General features: G+C 40.1%; 1 protein-coding gene across 3 annotated transcripts in view; it reads right to left on the bottom strand.

The window, feature by feature from the left end:
* Positions 1 to 20,282, bottom strand: part of LOC143269227 (disks large homolog 5-like) — a 181,257-nt gene extending 160,975 nt beyond the window's left edge. The window contains exons 1-2 of one of the 3 annotated variants that reach the window (XM_076554287.1): positions 20,234 to 20,282; positions 5,748 to 5,930 (exon numbers count right to left, since the gene is read on the bottom strand). The gene's annotated coding sequence lies outside the window, so the exon portion shown is untranslated. Of the gene's footprint in view, positions 1 to 5,747; positions 5,931 to 15,167; positions 15,296 to 20,233 lie in introns of those variants that run through there. The other 2 variants (XM_076554285.1, XM_076554289.1) reach the window with 2 other exon arrangements.
* Between the last annotated feature and the right edge of the window lie 1,486 nt (positions 20,283 to 21,768).

Genomic DNA, 21,768 nt, shown 5'->3' with positions numbered 1-21,768 from the left:
CAGCACAAGGCCTGGCTGATTACAGATGAGGTTTTTGGGCTCAAAACATCTGAGGTAAAGGTGTTTCCTTCTCCATCAATATCTAGATTAAGGGAATGTCTTCCTTACGCAAAGATCTGATTACGTGTGTATCTTCTCTCTTCAAATTAAGCAAAAATACCTCACAGGTGTGCCCCTCCATATTTGGGTTTTGCTTAATTGCAGATGTAGTAAATTTCACAACCAAAAAGAGCCATCACAACTTCACCCCATGTCAACTTGACACATAATTATATCTTTTTATGTCACGATTAATTTCCAAATGTAAAACAATAACCAGGTCATAATAATGCCTAAACATGATATAATTATTCCAAGTACAAGGCAAACACATTATGTATTAGACCAGCTCAAAATTATGCCTAGCATGATTTAACTATCCCTGTACAACTGCAAGCACATTATAAAGTTAGAGTAAGTGGCAATGTCTCTTGAGGGGCCTATTTTTAGTATCTCAAATTTAAATATGATAAACATCAATATTCTCCCTTCTTTTGTAATGAATGTTTTATTTATTTATTTTTGTTTTTACATCCTAACCAAAATTTCACCTCCATCCTCTCCTCTCAACCCTCCACCCACCTCCACTCTTCCTGACCTCCATCCATTCCTCCTTCTCTTTTTTCTCTTCAGAAATGGGCAGGCCTTCTATGAATATCTGTCTGCCATGTTATATCTAGTTGTGGTGGGACTAGGCATGACTTCTTCTATTAAGGCTGGATGTAGCAATTCAGTAGGAGGAATGGGGTCCAAAAGCAGGAATTAGAGACAAGCTGTGCTCCCACTGTTAGGAGTCTCACCAGAAGACCAAGTTATACACCTGTAAAATATCTGCAGAATGCCTAGGTCAGTCCCATGCAAGCTACGTGGTTGGTGGTTCACTATGAGCCTAGGTTAGTTAGTTCTGTGGGATGCTTCTGGGGCTCCTGACAACACTATCAAATACAAAAATTCAATTGTTTATTCACTAATTTACATGCATTGGTATTTTTCCTTCATGTATGCCTGTGCGAGGGTGTTGATTCCTCTAGAACTGGAGTTACAATCAGTTATGAGCTGCATTGATTTTTTCATTATTTTAAAAATTAATTATTTCATATGATGAGTGTATGAAAATCTACCAATCAAATTTAAAATAGTAAAATAGATCCATTTTCTTATTTTGAGAGGGGAAATACATACATACATATGACAGAGAATGAACATACACAACACATCATGCCATTCTGTCATTCTGTTCACATGGAGGTCAATGAACAAATTAGGAGGAGTAAGCTCTTTCCTTCCACCCAACTGGACATCTCATTGTCCCTTCCCTGGTACTTTCTATGATCAACTCATGGATTTCTGCCTTAGAGGGTTTTCTTGTGGTTCTGAAACTTAGAGAATATTTTAATATTAAAGGGCACTGGGAAAATTTGTGCAGAATTTTGTTTCAAATGTATGATACTCTTAATAAAAGCTCACCCTAGAGGTAAGAATTCTTGATGGGAGGAGGGTTGCTGTGTGTCTAGCGTGAAGAAACTGCTGGTCCAGAGTAATTCATGGGAAAAGGCAAAAGTGAAGTTACTCTGCCATGCAGGTAAGTGAGTTCACTGGAAATAACCAGTGAAAAAGCACCAAGGAAGGTTCCAGGGTGAGTCATTGAAATGCCATGTTCCTTCTTGGCATTGTGCCTTTGAGAATCTGTCATTTGTGCCCCGTGTACTTCTCAGGTCTAAGGCTATTTGTCATTAGTGCTCTGCAGGCTCCTGTGGACAGTTCAGGTTTCAGTATTTAACCAGTTTCAGCAATCATCACATACTTCTCCCAATATAACATTCCTACAAGGATCAAAATTTCCAAGATACTTCAGAACTTAAAAAGCCTTTGTGGTTACTGCATGTTTTAGAATACTAAGGTCTCAAAGACTAGTGAAAAACATCCAACTTAGATGAAGTACCTTGTACATTTCAATCTCTAGATACTTTTAAAACAAGAATCACTGAAAAGTTGATGCAAAATGACATGCACAGAACGTGATATACTGAGATGCATCTTTAAATTTATATAAATGTTGCACTTCAGAATCAATTATGAGCACAGTCATTCATTATACCCAGACTTTTGCTTTATTTCATACTTGTTGGCATTCAGAATATGCTATATCAAAACATGGGGCTTGACATAGGAAGTTTTTTGAGTGGATGAATGAATGTGAGGAAGGACTCATATCTTCCCCTGAAACTGCTCATAAAACCTAGAAAGGACTTCCTGACAATTTCCTGAAGCCGGTCAGAAGCACCACATGTCTCTCCATGGAGGAAAGGTGCAGCTTCACATCTGAAGACTGATGAAGGCACACAGAGAGGACATGATTCAAAAGCCCTCACTATTTGCCATTCATCTGCTTGATTCCTATTGCTTTCATTTTGACACACATTTCATTACATTCCACTTTCCATCAACTCTAGAATAAACTCTCAGGTCTACTACATCCTCTAAGAGGCACAGTGCTGGCCCTGAGCAATGGTGAATGCTCGTGGATCAATGTCATGCTACATGGGTGAAATGACTGGGCCCACCATGAGTTGAGTATCAGGAAAGGCCTCCAAGGTGAGAAGGGTAAGGGTATTGGGAAACATACGAGATACATAAAGGCATCATTTTGTGGTAGGGAAGGGACTCTGGTGAACATGAAGGCTGTAGGCCACTCCAAGGATCAGGACCATAATAAAATCTACAGTAAGGGCCCATAATTTTGGGGCCATGGGCACCTCTGTCCCTACACGTTGGAGAATTTGGGGACAGAAGCCTAATATGAGACCAGATGAGTGTTTGGAAGACTCCCTTTCTTTGGTAGCCTTGTTTAGGTCTCTAACTGCCTGCAGGGTCCGTAATTCCTCTTGTGATGATCTCCACAGCAGGACTGATGCCCTTTCACCATCTCCATGTGCTCCATGGGTCATTCTGACCTGCGCCTGGGATGTTACCCCACACTAAACTAAGGAGTGTTCTGGGGCTGCTGGGTGTCACTTGGGACAGATTTTGGCAGGAGTTTGTGAAGCTTGTGGTGACTGCCCTTTGAATGAGGCTTGGGGACTCTTGGGGATGGATTAATCCTGTTTGCTTGGTCTTCCTGTTGAGACTTTAGGCACAAGTGAGATGTTGGTGTCAAGGGCTTTGTTCTTGTCTTTCACACTTGGAAGCCTGACTAGGGGTGGCATAGACCAGAGAATGAGACCTGTTCAAAAACAGTGCTTTGCTCACTCAATGGCTGGGCATCAATATTATATGCTTTTATATTTAATTAATTTGATTATGATTAAGTGAAGTCAAAATGTTGCTATTAATGTACATTTAAAGTACCTGACTCTTTCAATTGTAAATTAGAATATTTACTTAATATTATGTGAAAATATGCACATTTAAAGATTACTTCTTAAGCACAGGATATTCTATGTAATGAACATTCTGGATGAAAGCAATCTTAAAAAAATTATCATATGTCTAAGCAGTTTTTGGGTTTTTTTTTTTACCTTAGGAAGACTGTGAAAGTTTGCACTAAGTAAGTGAATATGCTTTTCTTTTGTTGTGGAGTCCCTAACAAGGAACCTAAGATGGGTAGAAACAAATGATAAGACTCTCCTCTTTTTAAAAAAAAGTGCTCTCCTCTCAATAACATCTTCTATTAGCCCCACCATAATGTGTTTTATTATGCCTTCTCAGTATATCTTGGAGGTTTGTTAATTTGAAAGTAAGAAGCCCCTATAATCTCATAGGGACTGGCACAATTAGGGGGTGTGGCTTTGTTGCAGGGAGTGTGGCCTTGTTGGAGGATTATGTTACAGTGGGGGAGGGTTGAGATCTCTTATGCTCAAGCCATGCCTAGTGTCTCAGAACACTTTTTTCTGCATGTGGATGAAGATGTAGCTTCATCTCCACATTTTTCTCCTCCAGCACCATATCTGCCTGCATGCCTCATTGTCCTGCCATGATCATAATGAACTAAACCTCTGAAACTGTAAGCCACCTGATTAAATGTTTTCCTTTGTAATTGTTGCAATGGTCATGGTGTCCCTTCACAGCAATGAAACCCTAACTAAGACAGTAGGTATCCAACATAATCACAGAGAACAATGGACTCAGGAAAGAATTCTACTTCTGGACAACCCTTTGAGCATGGACTTTGGTATAAACCAGCTCTGATGCAGAATACCTTGTAAGGGTTTGTACATTGAGGTGTATTTGTTACAAATGCTTTTAGACCTGTATCATCTTTATAGACACCACTGTAGAGCAAGCCAAGGACAATCATTTCACCATGCTACGTAGAAATCTGGGACAGCCATGTGTCAGGCAGTGGGTAAGAACTGATCTGTTGTTCTACACTGAGTAGCAGCGTGCAGTCAGAAATACCTTTCCCTTGTTCTGCCTTTTTGCCTCCTATTACTTCAGAAATGACCTTTCACCCATTGAACTAGAACTTTCCCAACACATGCAGTCAGCCCACCCAAGCCATCTCCTTCCCATGCTACTCACCCTAGTTACCTCCATGTCTTCAAAGCCTAGTGTAGTAAATGTTTCCTAAGTCTACACAGAAACATAAACTAGTCCATGCAGGAATTAACAACTCAACTTCTAGGCAACTAGAAGATGTTTTAGATAGAGACAGTGGTGGCCACTACCATCACGGAGAATGATACCTCAGGACTTATATATATTGAAGACTGCATTATTTAGAGGAGAAAAAATTTAAAATTTAAAAAATAAGTATTGAAATGATATACAGTTATAGAAAAAAGTGTTGAAGGAAGTTTTTATATTCATTTCTAGATACTGAGAGCAAAGATTGTATCTCATGTTTCTGTTTTTTGAAAGTTACATTTTACATATTTTCTGGTAAGACAAAACAGTGTCTCTGTTTTGAATTAAAAAGTTATGCCTTTCAAACAAACATAACAGGTACTCAGAGTTGAAGGTAGAAAAGAGCTAACACAGCAAGGTTGCCATTTGGAAAGTTCTGCTGCCTCCTTGGCTGGTGTCTGGGAGTTGAGATTTCAGTTTATCTTTATATTTATATACACATGTATATGCAATTAGATATGGTTATACATATTATGTATACCATATAGATACTAATAAAAATATGCACATAACTATACCCATAGTTCTGCATACAACATGCATACCATACATATACGTACCAATACCACAAGGATTGTTTGTTTCTTTTAATTTTTTGTTATGCCAAATTATTGTACATCTAATTAATTTAATGAATATTTCTATGTGTCTGCATATGGGTGTGTGTGGGTGTGCATGTAGACAAATACATGTTTCTAAATGTATGAATGTGGGCACATATATATGAGTATAGTGTGTGAAAAAGCATGTGAGTATTGTGGCACAACAATGATGGTGCCCTGATCCTTTATGATGGGCTAATGGCACTATTACTTTTGGGTGGGGCATGCTTGATCATGCTGCATTCTGTGCATGGAATTTCCATGCTTCTAGAATACTGATGTTGTCTAAGATGTTGATAACAATGTGTAGATGTTTCAGGATCTTTCTTAGATGGATATCTACAATCTATGTCACATGTTAAGCACTTCAGATAACATTTGACACCAAGCATATGTAAGTTTTCAGTTTCTCCTTCCTCTTCTACTGAACTTTCAGATTATAGTAAATCATCACCATCAAGTAAAATTAAAAACACTTACTGGCTATCCAGAACTTGGTGAAGACCAGGAAATTGTGGGTTCCCAGGATACAATGATGTTGACTGGAAGACTTCCAGGTGGGGCGTTCCTACTGCAACTGTTACCACAGGCATCCAGGCTGAGACAGCAAAGAGGCATCCCTGCTGGGCAACCATGTAAGTTCTCTTCTTCCCAATTCTGCTGCTGCAGACAGGAAAAAGCATATCAAGCTCTGTGATTAGATAGCTAGTTTTATTGAGGCCACCCTCCCTAAATCCTGTTTGGCTTTGAGGATAGCATAATGCTTACAGTAACTGCATCTAGAGATAACAGGAAGAAATTCCCAAGAGGTTTTCTTTTATAACTGAGATTTTATTGATTGAGGACCAGTAGAAAAAATGTTAGTTCAGTTTTGTTTTCTTCCTTTTTGCATGCCACAATTCTTAAGTGTAGGTTTCCATCTTCATAAGATAGAGGAATTGAACACTGTGATACCTTGACTAACTCTTCAGATCTCTAAGATGCCCCCTTCCCACTACCCTTAAATGTCATATTAGGGCAAGAAAAAAGCATCCATGGTAAAAAGTAAATAAATAAATAAATAAAAAAGGAAATCCAACACTAAGGAGACTGAGTTAGAAGATTGCTGGAAATCTGAGACCAGCCTTGAGAGATAAACTGTCAGGGAAGGAGAGAGGCATGAAGGCAAAGGACAATGGGAGATTGGGAAGGGTTTTCTCAAAGTGGGATATGTCCATTGTTTTCTACTACTAATCTCCACTAGCATTTGTTAGAAAGGGTGACAACAGCTGAGGCAGAGTCAGCACCTGTCCCAGGACTCCACTTTCCAAAATGGGACAGGATGAACTGTTGTTACACTGCTACCCAGTGAGTGACAGCCTCAGAAGTCATCAACTACCATGAGGAGAGGAGGTAGGGACAGCCTCATGGCTTTCTGCTTTCTGGTCAATCCCACTTCAAGTTGTGTTTAATGTTGGTGAAGGGACAGCTTGGAGGGCAAATTTCAAACAGCTCTGTTCCCCAAGCCCCAGGTACTGCAGATGGCACAATACCAGCCTCATGATAAGAGAATCTTGATGATAAACTGAGGATCAGAAATGATAGACCAGTATTTGAACTGTGTACATATGGCCTGAGTCTGCCCCATCCCCACTGACCTTCCTCTTCTCAGCAGTGAACTTCTGTAGTAGGAGAAGATGATTGGATGGGAAGCTGTCCCCACTCCAAAAATATCTACACAGCTTGACCACCTTTGTGCTCCCCTGAGCAGAGTTTGGCCTGGCCTCTGTGACTTTCCATAAGGAATCATTGTCATGGTTACATGTGTGCCATTGACAGGTTGGCAGCTCACTCTATTAAAGTGGCCTGTGATTCACAACTATAATAATGTGAGCAGGAATCAATTTCTGGTGAGTCAGTGCAGACATTCTTTGTGAGAAGACCTGATCGCACATCAGTGAGTGGACACGACAAGGAGCTTTCTTGAAAGGGATCACTAAGGCATGGTTCATTGTTCCAGGGGTTTTCAAGGCAGAAAACAAATGACATTTTGAGAAGTGTTTCCATAGCAAGGACCAAAGGAGCACCCTCATAGTGCATGCCTTGAATGACATACAGGAGGGGACACACTATGCCACACTGCATAAGAGGCCCCATGAAGATCTGCACAACCCTCATGTGCCTAACAAGGCAGCCTCTAAATCAATGGAGGACCATCCTCTGCTGTTATATTAACTGCCTGTGATATGCCTTCATGGGAGTAGATCACAGAAGAAAGGAAAGGCAGCAGGGACCTTGTTGGGACTCTAGTTTGTTATCTTCACTGAGAAGCAACAATTTTCCACATGAGCTCAGGGGCCTCTTTACCATGACCACAGTCACCAATGCAGCAGCAAGAAGTCTCCCAAGCACCACAACACCTCCCTACTTCACCTTTCTGTTTGTGTAATATATAGTTTATTTCATCTGGAGTCTGTGCTGTGTGTGTTGGTGTCTGTGCCAACTTCCCTTGGAAAGAGCCAATGTTCCTCAGAATATACATGAGATATAAGAGAAGGGCTGTAGATACAGTCCTCTACCAATATCCACATGTTATTTTTTTCAGAAAGGCTGAGCATAATCCAAGGCTAATTACAAATTACAAAGTAGCTTCAGACAAACCTGGACTCAAATGTATCCACTGCTTCAAACCTAAAGAGAAACAGGTACTACACAGTCCCAGAATATCAATGTAAGCAGGCTTAACTCTAATACAAAAACTGCCTGGATAGAGCCATACCCTGAAAATAGCTCATGCCAACATGGTCCCTGAAAAAGCCCATGCTAAGTACCTAAAGTGAAAGTAGACAAGGATTCAACATTAACCAAGATGTCAAGACAAAAGTATTCCAAGGCCTGAGGATGAACCTGATGAAGACCAGGAATAAAGCCTAAATTAACAAAGTCTTTCCCTCACCCAGAAAAGCCAGAGACCAACCCTAATAATAAAATTTCCAAACCCTGACCTAAAAGAGGCATGCACCAAAACCTGAAGCTGAATAAGCTCTTACCCAGAGGAAAAACAGAGGTATCCCTGGGCCAGTCCATTAAATGGAAGAGCCAAGGCCAAAGGAGAAGGAAAAGTAACACAATGAAATGCAACAAAAAGAAAAGAAAAGAATGGCCATGCCTAACCTTGACCTTAAAGGAGGCTGGCCCCAACCAAAAGGGAAATGAGTACTACCATATCCCTCAGAAGAAAAAGACTTGGCTGGAAGAAAGAAAAGGAGAATATCCATGCCTCAAATTTACCTGGACTGAAGCCAGGGCCCTCACCAAGATGAGAAGTTGGCCTCAGCATAACTCTGACCCTGAAGAAGACTGGGCCAAACTAAGAAAGAACATGAGCCCAGACCAATCCCTCAAATGAAAGAGGCCGGGACAAAGCAGGAAAAGGGAACACAGGGGCCTAACACTAACCCTGACAAAAGCCTGAGAAAAAACAAGGAGAGAAGAAGACCTGTGACATTCTCTTAAATGAAAGAGACCAAGAAAAAAAAACTGTCTGTCTATAATCCTTACCCTGATGAAGTATGGGCCTAAGCAAGAAGAGTTGTGGGCCACTTCATAAGCTTAAGGCTGAAAAAGACCAGGCCAAAACCAAGAAAATTAGTGGGCCTGAGTCCAGTCCTCACTATGAATATGTCTGGGCCCTAATAAAGAAGAGAAGTGGGACTGGGCCATCCCCTTAAAGAAAGAACACCCAGAGAAAACCAGGAAAACATCTATGCCCAGGTCTAATCCTTATTCTGAAAACACCAAGCACCAAATGAAAAAGGAGGTCTGGGGCAAATATTGACTGGGAAGAATTCAGAACTCATACAAAGCTCATAGAACAAACTAGGCAAAATCAAATGTTACAAGCCAACCACAGACCTTGATGAAGAGAAACCACAAACCCTAAAGTCAAGGAAGCTCCTGCCAACCCAATGAGAGATATGTGGCAAGACTTAATGTTGACCCTAGGAAGTCCAGTTTGAAGAGATAATTTAAATGGTGCCTGCCCCAACCACAATGGAGAAATCTTCCTAGACCAAACACTGATCAAGTAGCCAAGGACCAAGACCTGTGTGAAAGGAGTCCAGGCAATGCAAGAAGAGAAACATGCCTGACCATAAACTGCTTTCAGTGGAGACCTGCAGCCTACTGAGCAAGAACTAAGCCCAGAATCCCTGACCGTGAAGGATGTGTGAGCAGAATATTTTCTTCTTCATCCAATGCCCTAACCAAAAGGGAGCCAGAAATACCATGTTCTCAATGGAGCCAATGGTTCCCTTACAGATGAAAGCAAATGGACATCATTAACATATTTGGTAGTTAGAGGGAACTCTGATCCCAGACCCTGATATTTTATCGTCAATCAAGGCCTCAAAAGAGACACACGGAAGAATGTTTGTTGAAAATCTTAGACACTCAAACTTCAGATACAGATATAAGTTGATATCCTGAGTACCACTGTGTGGAACACATACATTTCATTTACAAGACATACCATCCTCAACACATGCACACCAGGATGTGCTACTCAGCATATGATCCAAGCTTTCATCTGGGTAACCAATGAATATGGACATAGCATAATACAAATGGTGTTATATGCACACTGTTATAGCCTGATAAAACTCCAAATCTTGATTTCAACTGATATTTTTAGGAACAAACAAGTCTCAAAAGTAACACCCCTTCATGATAAAGGTCTTGGAGAGATCAGGAATGAAAGGAACATACCTAAAACTAATAAAGGCAGTTTACAACAAGCCAACAGCCAACATATAATTAAATGAAGAGAAACTCTAAGTGATTCCACTGAAATCAAGGACAAGACAAGGCTATCCACTCTCCCCATATCTATTCAATATGTACTCAAAGTTCTAGCTAGAGCAAAAAGACAACAAAAGGAGAGCAAGGGGATACAAATTGGAAAGGAAAAAGTCAAACTTTTTCTATTTCCAGATGATATGATAGTCTACATAAGTAACCCCCAAAACTCTAACAGGGAATGCCTGCAGCTGATAAACTCCTTCAGTAATGTGGCAGGATACAAGATAACTAAAAAAAAAAAACCAGTAACTCTACTATATACAAATGATAAATGGGCTGAAAAAGAAATCAGAAAAACATCACCTTTACAGTAGCCACAAATAATATAAAACACCTTGGGGTGACTCTAACTCAGCAAGTGAAAGAGCTGTATGATAAGAATTTTAAGTATCTGTAGAAAGAAAATGAAGAAGATATCACAAAATGGACAAATCTCCCATGCTCATGGATAGGTAATATTAACATAGTAAAATGGCAATCTTACCAAAAGCATTCTACAGATTCAATGCGTCCCCCATCAAAATCCCAACACAATTCTTCACAGACCTGGAAAGAACAATACTCAACTTCATATAGAAAAACAAATAACACAGAATAGCTTAAACAATCCTGTACAATAAAGCAACCACTGGAGACAACACCATCCCTGACCTCAAGTTTTGCTATAGAGCTACAGTAATAAAAACAACTTAGTATTGGCATAAAACTCACATGTGGACTAATCAATTGAATTGAAGATCCTGACATTAATCTGCATACCTATGAACACCTGATTTTTGACAAAGAAGCCAAACCTATACAATGGAAAAAAAGAAATTGTGCTGGCATAACTGGGTGTCAATATGTAGAAGGCTGCGAATAGATCCATATCTGTCACCTTGCACAAAACGCAAGTCCAAGTGCATCAAAGACCTCAACATAAATCCAGTTACATTGAACCTGATAGAAGAGAAAGCAGAAGTAGCCTTGAATGCATTAGCACAGGAAACCACTTCCTAAATCTAACACCAGTAGCACAGACACAGAGAGCAGCAATTAATAAATGGGACCTCCTGAAACTGAGATGCTTCTATAAGGCAAAGGACATGGTAAATAAGACAAAATGAGAGCCTACAGAATGGGAAAAGATCTTCACCAACCCCATATCTGACAGAGGGATGATCTAAAAAATATGTAAAGAACTCAGGAAACTAGACATCAAAATACTGAACAATCAAAATAAAAATGGGGTGCAGATCTAAACAGAATTCTCAACAGAAGAATCTCAAGTGGCCAAAAGACAGTTAAGGAAATGTTCACCATCGTTAGCCATCATGAAAATACAAATCAAAATAACCCTGAGATATCATCTTATACCTGTCAGAATGGCTAAGCTAAAAACACTGATAAAAGCTTATGTTGGAGAGAATGCAGAGCAAGGGCAACACTCTTCGAACGTTGGTGGGAATGCAAACTTGTACAGCCACTTTGGAAATCAGTATGGAGGTTTCTCAGAAAATTGGGAATCAATCCACTTCAAGAAGCAGCTATACCACTCTTGGGCATACACTCAAGGAATGCTCAGTCATACTACAAGGATACATGCTCAACTATGTTCACAGCAGCATTATTTGTAATAGTAAGAACCTGGAAACAACCTAGAAGACCGTCAACTGAAGAGAAAATGTAGTACATATACACAATGGAATAATATGCAGCAGTAACAAACAATAACATCATGAAGTTTTCAGGCAAATGGATAGAACTAGAAAATGTCATCCTGAGTGAGGTAACCCAGACTCAGAAGGACAAACATGATATGTACTCACTCATAAGTGGATACTAGATGTAAAGCAAAGGATAACCAGACTACAACCCACAGCTCCAGAGAAGCTAGGTAACAAGGTGGACCCTAAGAGGAACACATGGATCACCCTGGGAAGGGAAATATATGAGATCTCCATGAATAAACTGGGGAGGAGGGGGGTGATGGATGGTAGGGGGTTGGGGATGAGAAAATAAGGGAACAGAATGGTTGATCTGGAACAGGGACATAGTGGAAGAGCAATGAGATACCATGATAGAGGGAGAAATCATGGGGATAGGGTATAATTGGGTGCTAGGGAAGTTCCCAGGACTCCATCAGGATGACCTAAGCTTAGATGACTAGCAATAGTGAAGAGAGTGTCTGAACCATCTTAGTCCAGTAATCAGATTGGTGAATACCCTGTCATCATAGAGCCCTCATCCAGTAACTGATGGAAGCAGATCCAGAGATCCACTGCAGAACACCAGGCCAAACTCTGGGAGTCCAGTCAAAGAGAGAGAAGAGGATTCTATGAGCAAGGAGGCATCAAGATCATGATGGGGAAACCTACAGAGACAACCAAATCAAACTAGAGGGAACTCATGAACTTTAGACCAACAGCTATGGAACCTCTGTGGGACTGGACTAGGCCCTCTGCATAATCAAGACATTTGTTTAGCTTGATCTGCGTAAGGAGCCCTCTGGCAGTAGTATCAGAATCCATCCCTGGAGCATGGATGGGTTTTTGGAGCTCACTACCTATGGTGGTACACCTTGCACAGCCTTGATGCAGAGGGAGGGACTTGGACCTGCCTCTACTAATGGACCAGTCTCTGCTGACTCCCCATGAGAGGCCTTACCTTGTTGGAGGAGGGACTACGGGGTGGATTGAAGGGGGAAATGCTGGAAAAGCAGGAGGAGGGAAGAGAGGGGTATCTGTGCTTGTTATATAAAATGAAAAAAATTCTTAATGAAAAAAGAGAGAAAAATATATGTATGAGAGAAGCAGTACATTATGGCCAATTCACTGGGCATGATGGAGCTGTGTTTACAGAAGAGATGAAAATTAAATGGTTGCTTCATCAGGGACTTCAGGACCTGTGTGTGGCTCTCCAGCCTTTGCAGAGCCCAATGAAAGAAAGTGATCTTGTGGAAACAATTAACAGTTTAAGGAAAGGATGAATTGTTGTATAACAATTTTCCTTATTATGACATGGTATTCTTTACTATTATTTTTGAGATTATAATGACATTATTTTCTCTTTTCATTCATCCCTCTAAATCTTCCCTATACTCTTCCTTGCTCTCTTTCTCATTTATGACCTGCCTTTTCATTAATTGCTCTTATAAGCTTGTGTGTGTGTGTGTGTGTGTGTGTGTGTGTGTGTGTGTGTGTGTGTGCATGTCGTTATATATTCCTAAATGTAAACCAAGCATTCTGTATAGCTAGAATATATGTTTTCAGGACTGACCATTTGATATTGAGTATCCAAGTAGTGTGCTCTTCCCTGGGTGGGGCTATTTCCTTAAGTCTCAGAAAGTTCTATGAAGTTCATAATACCCAGCAATTAAACTATAGCTGGAGGCGGAATGAAACATCACCCCTACACTGTCCTTGTTCTTTGAATTTGCTCTAAACACAGGCCAAAGAAGAGACTTCAGAGGAAGATCTCCAGACACGGCATCGGATGAAAACGGAAATGCAGCATGTCAACACCGTGGGTCACATAAAAAAGACGGTGATAGGGAAACTGGTAACGTTCCTAACAAACATGCATGTTATCAATCAGCTGGGTATGGTGGATCACACCTGTGATGCCTGGACTTAGGAGGCTGAGGCAGGAGGATAGCTGTGGGTTTGAGGCCACCTGGGCTACATAGGACAGTCCTGAGTTCCAGAACAGTCAAAACTGTATACAGAGTGAGACTTTGTCTAAAAGATCCAAAATAAATAGATAGATAGATAGATAGATAGATAGATAGATAGATAGATAGATGTATTATTAAAGAATAATCTTCAGTAGCTAATGTAGACTCCTACCCCAAGCGCCTAGAAGAAGACTGAAATAAACTCAACGCCATCCATAGAAATAAATGATAAAGATATGATCGGGAATCAATTAAACTGAAAACAAAAAGCATAAAAAAAAAAAAAAAAAAAAAAAACTATAGCTGGAAAAGCTGAAACTTACAGGATTAACAAGGCCCTTCCACTCCCAAAGTTAAATAGGTGGTAACTAAGGAGAACTGAAGAAATGAGACACTCTGTCTCATTCAGCTGCAAACAAGTCATGCAGACACATTCAGAATTCTAGTCTTCATGAGTCACCCATTCTAATATGAGACTTTGTGATGCCACACATTACAGTTATTCATATTCTTATAATTATTTCCATACCTATTCTCCTGTATTAACCTCAATAAACGCATTAATTTGAGGGAATAGGAATTAAACAGTCTTCCCTGGGAGGCAGACAGATAAAGGGGAACTGATAAGTAATACAAATAGCCAACTTCTGGCTTCCTTTTTATTTTCCATACTGAGACAAAGGTTTAGTAGGCTTTGCCTTCCACCAGCAGACTGCCTCTTCCAGCTGTCTGGTTCAGGACAGATAGGTATGTTCACAGTCAGTCCCGAACATGGTCACCTGAAGCTGCAGGTGATCACAGTTCTTGTGAGTGAGCAATAGCTTATGTCATATCCAAAAGACAGCATGTCACAGCAGTTCCCCTCACGCTCAGTCAGGACACTTGGGGCCCATTTCCACGATATTTCCTATGTCTAACAGAAGTGGTTAATCTACAGGTTTCATTTAGCAATGAGCATTCATGGTCACTTCAACATTCTAATGTTATGTGGCTGTGCATTCACTGATGCCTGCTACCAAAAGAAGGACCTCTGACCAAGACTGAGAGATGAAGAGATCTAGATGTAGAAACAGAAATATTTACAAAGCAGTTGCTATTACACAAAGTAACAATAGTAGCATCATCTTAAGGGTTATGACCTGTCAAGCCAGTGACTTTTGACCAGGTACACAGTACTAGGTATTAATTCCTTCCTATAGTGCAGGCCTCACAAGATCAGAAGGAAGTTAATTAAACAGTGACACCCATGTCACTATTGCACCAGTGATTTTCACATATTCTGTAGGCCACCACTTCAATTATATTTGCTTATGCTGAAATAAAAAGTCATAATTTCATAAGATCCTATTTGTGGATTTTTGGTTTCATTTACTATTGGATGAGAGTCCTACTCAGAAATCCCTTACCTGTTCTTGGAAGTGGGACTATTTTCTCTACTGTGACCTTTGACAATTTCAGGGTATCAGGTCTTATTTTGACATCTATGATGCATTTGGTGCAGAGCTTGTGTACAGTAGAAGATAAAGAGCAGAGTTTCATTTTCTGCATGCTGAAAACAATTTTTCATAATGACCATATCTGAGACAGTATCTCAAATGACAACATATACGTGAGATACAAATGTGTGTGCAAAGTTATACTAGGTACTCACAAGTGCATTCTGCTTACCAAGTGGACCACTTTGAGGGAACCAGCCATGCAGTAATATGAGGTCAAGCTCTGACCACTCAGAGTAAGGAAGGCATGGCAATCACTTGCATTAAAATAAATTTGCAGCAGGACTTACAGCCTGGCTCAAACACTACAAATTAGGTGGTCATTTTCTTGGGCCCCCAAACCCATTCTCACACTAGTAAAATAAAAACAACATAAATACAGAAGAGGACAAATGATCCTTTGGTGATGAATAATATTTAGATTGCCCCATATTTCCAGCTTTAAGTGTCTTTTTAATGATTACAATTTTCACCAAATCAAATTTTTTAATGCTGCACAGGAAGTGTAAAAAAGAGCATATATGCTGTGTTTATTGTAAAATAAAACATGCTGGGTACTGTGGATGCTATAATGATGGTTATGAATGAAAATTGAACATAGACATACCAGCTGTGTCACGCCTGGGTGTGCCTACTTCTAAAAGTGAGCTCACTATACTGGATCATGTATATGTGTGTATGTGAGTTTGTGTGTAATTTTTTCATTGTGGTACCTACAACACAGATGATTTATGGAATGAGCTTAGAAGACCACCAATATACTAATGGATAAAGAAAGTATGATATACATAAATAATGCAAGATAATTCAATAAAGAAAGAAACCTATAGAAAAAATTAATTATATAATTCTCAAGAAAAATGCTGCAACTATGTATCATCAAACTTAAAAAAATAGACAGGTCTCCAAAATACAAATATCCCATATGGATCTAGAAAAAATATCAAAGTAGGAGGAAAATTTTTGAGGAAGCATGAGGGCACATATTTTAGATGGAGGGAGTATAACAGGGTAATGAGGGGATGTATATGAGCAAATTAGTGACTTTGTATAATTAATATGTACAGAATAACAAGATTAATTTTAGAAGTAACAAAACAAAAAAGAATTACTTATATGCATAAGGGCTTATAGATTTTAATAAAACTAAACAAAATGACTACATTTTTACTATCTTCTAAACTTCTCTTAAAATGTTTGAATGATGGGGCTAGAGTTGGCCTCACAGAAAAACACACACTGTACTCTTTCAAAGAACCTGAGTTCAGTTTCCATCACCCATCGCAGTGATTCATAATCAAACACCAATGTCCCTAGTTCCAGGAAATCTGGAGCCTCTCCTTATCTCTGTGGGAACTGCTCTCCTATGCACATACCTCCCCCTATAAACACATATGTGGAATTTTAAAAGCATTCTCTCCAAATTTCCCTATTGAGTTTTCTGGAACCAGAGAGGCAGAGAGGGTTGCATGGATGCTGTACATGACGTCAGTTCATTCTCACACTCTCAGTTGTAAGAATAAAGGAGTGTAATTAATAAATTATAAGTACTATAAGGTCATTCTGGAACCCAGAATCCTAAAAGATTTACACCAGTATATAAAATTATTGGACCACGTAAGAAATCTGAGTTGTATAAAGTTGATGCAAATAAATTTGCATAAAAATTAAACATTATAGCTTGGCAGTGGTGGTGCACGCTTTTAGTCCCAGCACTCGGGAGGCAGAGCCAGGCGAATCTCTGTGAGTTCAAGGCCAGCCTGGTCTACAAACTTAGTTTTAGGACAGCCAGGACCACACAGAGAAACCCTGTCTCAAAAAAATAAAAAAAGAATTTGCCGGGCGGTGGTGGTGGTGGCGGTGGCAGCGGCGGCGGCGGCGGCGGCGGCGGCGGCGGCGGCGGCGGCGGCAGCAGCAGCAGCAGCAGCGGAGCACGCCTTTAATCCCAGCACTTGGGAGGCAGAGGCAGGCGGGTCTCTGTGAGTTCGAGGCCAGTCTGGTCTACAGAGGGAGATCCAGGGAAGGCTCAAAGCTACAAAAAGAAACACTGTTTCAAAAAAAAAAAAAAAAAAAGTAATGTATAGCCCTGCCCTGCCGCCTTTCAAGTGAAGATGCAGAGGATTGAAAAGTGTAAAAAAAATTTAAATATTATAAGGGCTTTCTTGGCATTTCATTAGTTCTAGTCACTGAAAGTTACAGTGTACTTAAATTCCATCACCATATTGTCATACATCATGTATATTTAATTAAGGAGGATTACAAAAGCTTTGAAGTCCACCATAACAAAAGACAGAAATTTTGGCATGAATAATCTGTAAACTATAAACTACTATTTGATCTGGCTGACACAACACTCGATAGACGAGCTCCAAAGGTCTGGCAGCTTCTGACATAAGTCACCAAGGAAAGAGCTCTGAGTTTAGTAGCCCATGGGCCTTCAGTGCCTGAAAAACAGCTATTAATTTTTTTTAAAAAGATGTCTGCCGGGCGTGGTGGCGCACGCCTTTAATCCCAGCACTCGGGAGGCAGAGCCAGGCGGATCTTTGTAAGTTCGAGGCCAGCCTGGGCTACCAAGTGAGCTCCAGGAAAGGCGCAAAGCTACACAGAGAAACCCTGTCTCGAAAAAACCAAAAAAAAAAAAAAAAGATGTCTGAATAACAAACTAGGTGAGGGGATAAATAAAATAAAAGCCCAAAAGCAGACACAGAAAGACATTTTGGACAGAACCCATGAAGTTAAAACTATCAAGATAGAAGACTCAAACTAACCATGTAATTGCATTAAACATACAAGTCTAGATGGGAGAAATTGCCAGACTAGATAAACATACACAAAGGATTTCACTCTATGATGAATAGAAAACAAATGTATGGGCAGAGTGTCAGAGTAAGGAGGCAGGAAAAGGCAGAGTTCTTTAAAATGTCCTAGTACCCATGTTACTACCAAAGTAAACTGCTGAACAATAAATTTTACTAGGGAAAGTATCTATTATGAATAACACAAATATTATAATATACATGTGTGTGGTGAAAAGGGATCAATTTTCCAGGCAGACGGAACACTCTACTTAAAAAGATTTTAACTACGAATCCTCCAACCTGGTTAAGAAAGTAGATGGAAACTGACAAATCCACAATTAAAGTTGGAGATGGGAGTCCACAGAACAAAAGGAGGAAAATTCCAACAGCTTCACTTGCAAATGTTCGTGGTGTAATGAGATGTTGGTCAGGTTCAAGGCCCGTGGCTTAGGTACACCATCAATACTAGACCTGCATGAGACACAGCAGCTCCTAATGCCACTAAGATGATGGAGAGATGATGGAGAGGTGAGAAAGATGGGGGTCGGGGGAGTGAAGTGCTTTACTTTTTCTTCTTTTTAATTATTATTTATTTTGTCTCATTTATATTCCCCTTTTCTTTCCTTTGTGGGGGGACTCTAAAAGAGTGAGGGGCAGATATGGAGGGACTGGGAGATGGGTGGAATTGGGGTACATGGTATGAAATTCCCAAAGAATCAATAAAAAGAGAAAAATGCATAGGTTAAAAAAAATCAAATTTCACTTTCTACCATTTGTTAACATGAACTAAACAATAAGAATTCAAATGAATGAGGTTTTTGACTTTTAAAAAATATGAACATATGGAATAATTCAGTGCAATTTTGACATAGGAACAAAAGTTCCTATCTAAAAAGGGTTAAAGATGATGCATTTGGAACAGAAAATTCCATTTTACTCTTGATATATCCACAGGATAAGATTGAGTAATAAGAAAAAATTAAAATTATAATTAAGTTCTTGTACTAAAAAAGAGAAAATAAGAAAGAAGCAGACAAGGAGAACATGAACACTGCTGTCCAATCAATTTCACCTAACAGACATTTACAGAACACCTCCTCAAATGACAGCTTAAGACAACATTTCCAGAACACACAAGTCACTTTTCAACACACTCCGTGTTACAAGATACTAAACAAGTTTAAATAAACATAAAAGAGCCGATATAAAGTGATGTGTGCAATGTGACTACAGGGAAATTAAAATATAAGTCAATAGCAGAAGAGTATCTTATAATCCCCAATAAATGAAAATTAAACATTTCATTCTTAAAATAATCAATGGATTAAAAGAGAAAGTCATAGTAAGAGTAAAAGTATCGAAGTGGAAATAAAAGATAACAAAATTTATGGAATAAAGCTAAATCATAATTAGAAAAAAACTAAAACATTAAATGATTTTATATGAATCTGAATACATTTGGATTTTGTGATCTCACTCTGTAGCATAGCCCCAGTGTAGAGCTCTGTGTGGAGCCCAGTCTGTTCTCCAACTAATAGAATCCTGTTTCCCAAGGGCTTTGATTATAGGTATGAAATACTTAACACCTGACTTAAGTAATTTGTAATCTGTGACATAAATTTTATATAAATACTAAAAAGAAAGTAAGAAGCCCCTAATCAATTTTTAAAATTCAATAAATTGAAAATAAATATGACAAGAAGTAAGAGAAAGATACCTATCTAACACTGATAAATCTCTAGGCACACTAGCGAAGAAAAATGAAAGAATACTAAAGTTACTCACATAAGGAATGAGAAAAGGGATATCGCTGATCCCACAGGCACTAAGATGCAGTAAAGAAATACAGAAAAGGTTAATCCTATAACAATTTGGATGCAGAACTGCATCCTGCCATCCTGGATCTTCACAGCAGGCATCGCAGCCTCAGGAGAACTGGGCTGTGAGTAGTCTCCAGGCTCTGAGAAGACTGCCCCAGCCCTCACTAGACCTGGCCTAAGAGGAGACTACTGCCAAGAAGGCCTTTGCCTTCACCTCAGCCTCACCAGAACTGGGGCTGTGAGGAAGTCCAGACTCTGAGGAGATGGCGGTCTCCCACCCGTGTGGTCCACCCCTCAGAGACCCTGAGCCTGGCCACGGTGGCCTGGGGCGGCCTTCACCAGAATGAACTCCACAGACCTCCTCCACAACGGTTCAGCAGCTCCTCAGCAGTTCCTTCACCTCCTCAAGTCTGAGCATGCTCAATGTACCAGGCCGGAAGAACAAGGTGGAATGGGGGAGGTTTAGAGTCTCTGTCCGGATGCTCATTGGGCCAGAGTGCTTCAGAGGCGGGCTTAAGCCTCACATGCCATTTATGATTGGATGTGTTGCATGTGGCTCTATTTGGAGGCTGGCCTTTACTGGTGGGATGTGGCTTTGGTGGGAATGGTCTGCAGTGTCTCAAAAGGGACAAAGGTTGTGGAGCCTCTCAACACTGGGGGTCTGCACATCGCAGTCTTCCAGCTCAGCACAGGACCAATGGTTGCTCAGGCCTCCATGGTCTGCTCATAAGTGACAGAGGGAGGCCTGTGGCCAGATCTGCACACCTACCATCCCATAGTTCTTGTTCTGTCTCACCTTGCCTCATCTTATCTGACCTAGCCTCACATCCTCTTGCCTGGAGCAGAAAACCCATTTGGCCATCTGGGAGGCCACCAGATAGCGCTGCTTATGGCAAAGAGGAGAAAATTAAAATGACAACCAGAGAGTCACTTTCTCAAAATCACACAGCTGCTTGTATGTGACAGGGACGCTAGTCAAGACAATTCCACAGACAGCTAGATTAGAGTTTACTTCTATTCCGCAGAACTGGCTTTGTTTAGTCCCAGTGAGGACATAGTGTCTAACAATGTTGACATTGTATCAGGTCATCAGCTTGGCTTTCCTGTGACTCAGCATGGACAGGGAGCTTGCATCAGTTGGACTGCGCTCTTATCATTCACCTCTCCAAGTGATTTGGTAAATATTCGGCATGTCAAATGACTTAGTGGCTCATGGCTGAGAAATGACAAAAGCATACGTTTGAGTGATTTCATGATCTTTAAGATAAGAGCTGTCATGCAGAAGGGAAAGGAGGAAAACAGTTTGTGTCCAGGGAAACAGATTTTGTTTTAGTGTCACTGTGGGGCTTCTCAAGTTGTGCCTCCTCTGTCTTCCATCATGGTCACTTTGGGGAATGCAAGTGTTGTTGAATCAGTAGGCAAGATAGAGAAAAATTTTGAGTCTGGGGATAATGTTGAAAGGAGGCCGAAAGTTCCACCTTCATCAAAGTATCTCATCCAGAGCTTTGTTCTTGCCAACTTCCACTCAATATCATTAGAACCATGTGAAAGACACAATTGCAAGGTTTGAGACAGGAAACTGGAAAATAGAACTATGTTACATTTTGAGCTCTGCAGATGCTTCTAGAGAGAGCAACCTGGTAGTAGCTATATAAACTCCAATTTCATATGCCTTATACAAGCAAATACATAGATCTCACCTCCCAGTTTGAGAAATACATTTTATCAGGGAATAGTGGTGCATGTTTCTAAACCTAGCAACTTGGGAAGTTGAGGCAGGATGATCATGAATCTGAGACTGGCCTAGAGTGAGTGCCCTTCAGCTTTAAGAAAATATAAAATTATTATATTCAACATAAATGGTCTTTTTCTATTTGTTAATAAAGTAAGTAT

This window comes from Peromyscus maniculatus, chromosome 18, assembly GCF_049852395.1.
Source record: "Peromyscus maniculatus bairdii isolate BWxNUB_F1_BW_parent chromosome 18, HU_Pman_BW_mat_3.1, whole genome shotgun sequence".
Taxonomy (NCBI): Eukaryota; Metazoa; Chordata; class Mammalia; order Rodentia; family Cricetidae; genus Peromyscus; species Peromyscus maniculatus.
Note: the sequence above shows the minus strand (reverse complement) of the source record. Positions and strands in the feature narration are given on the sequence as shown.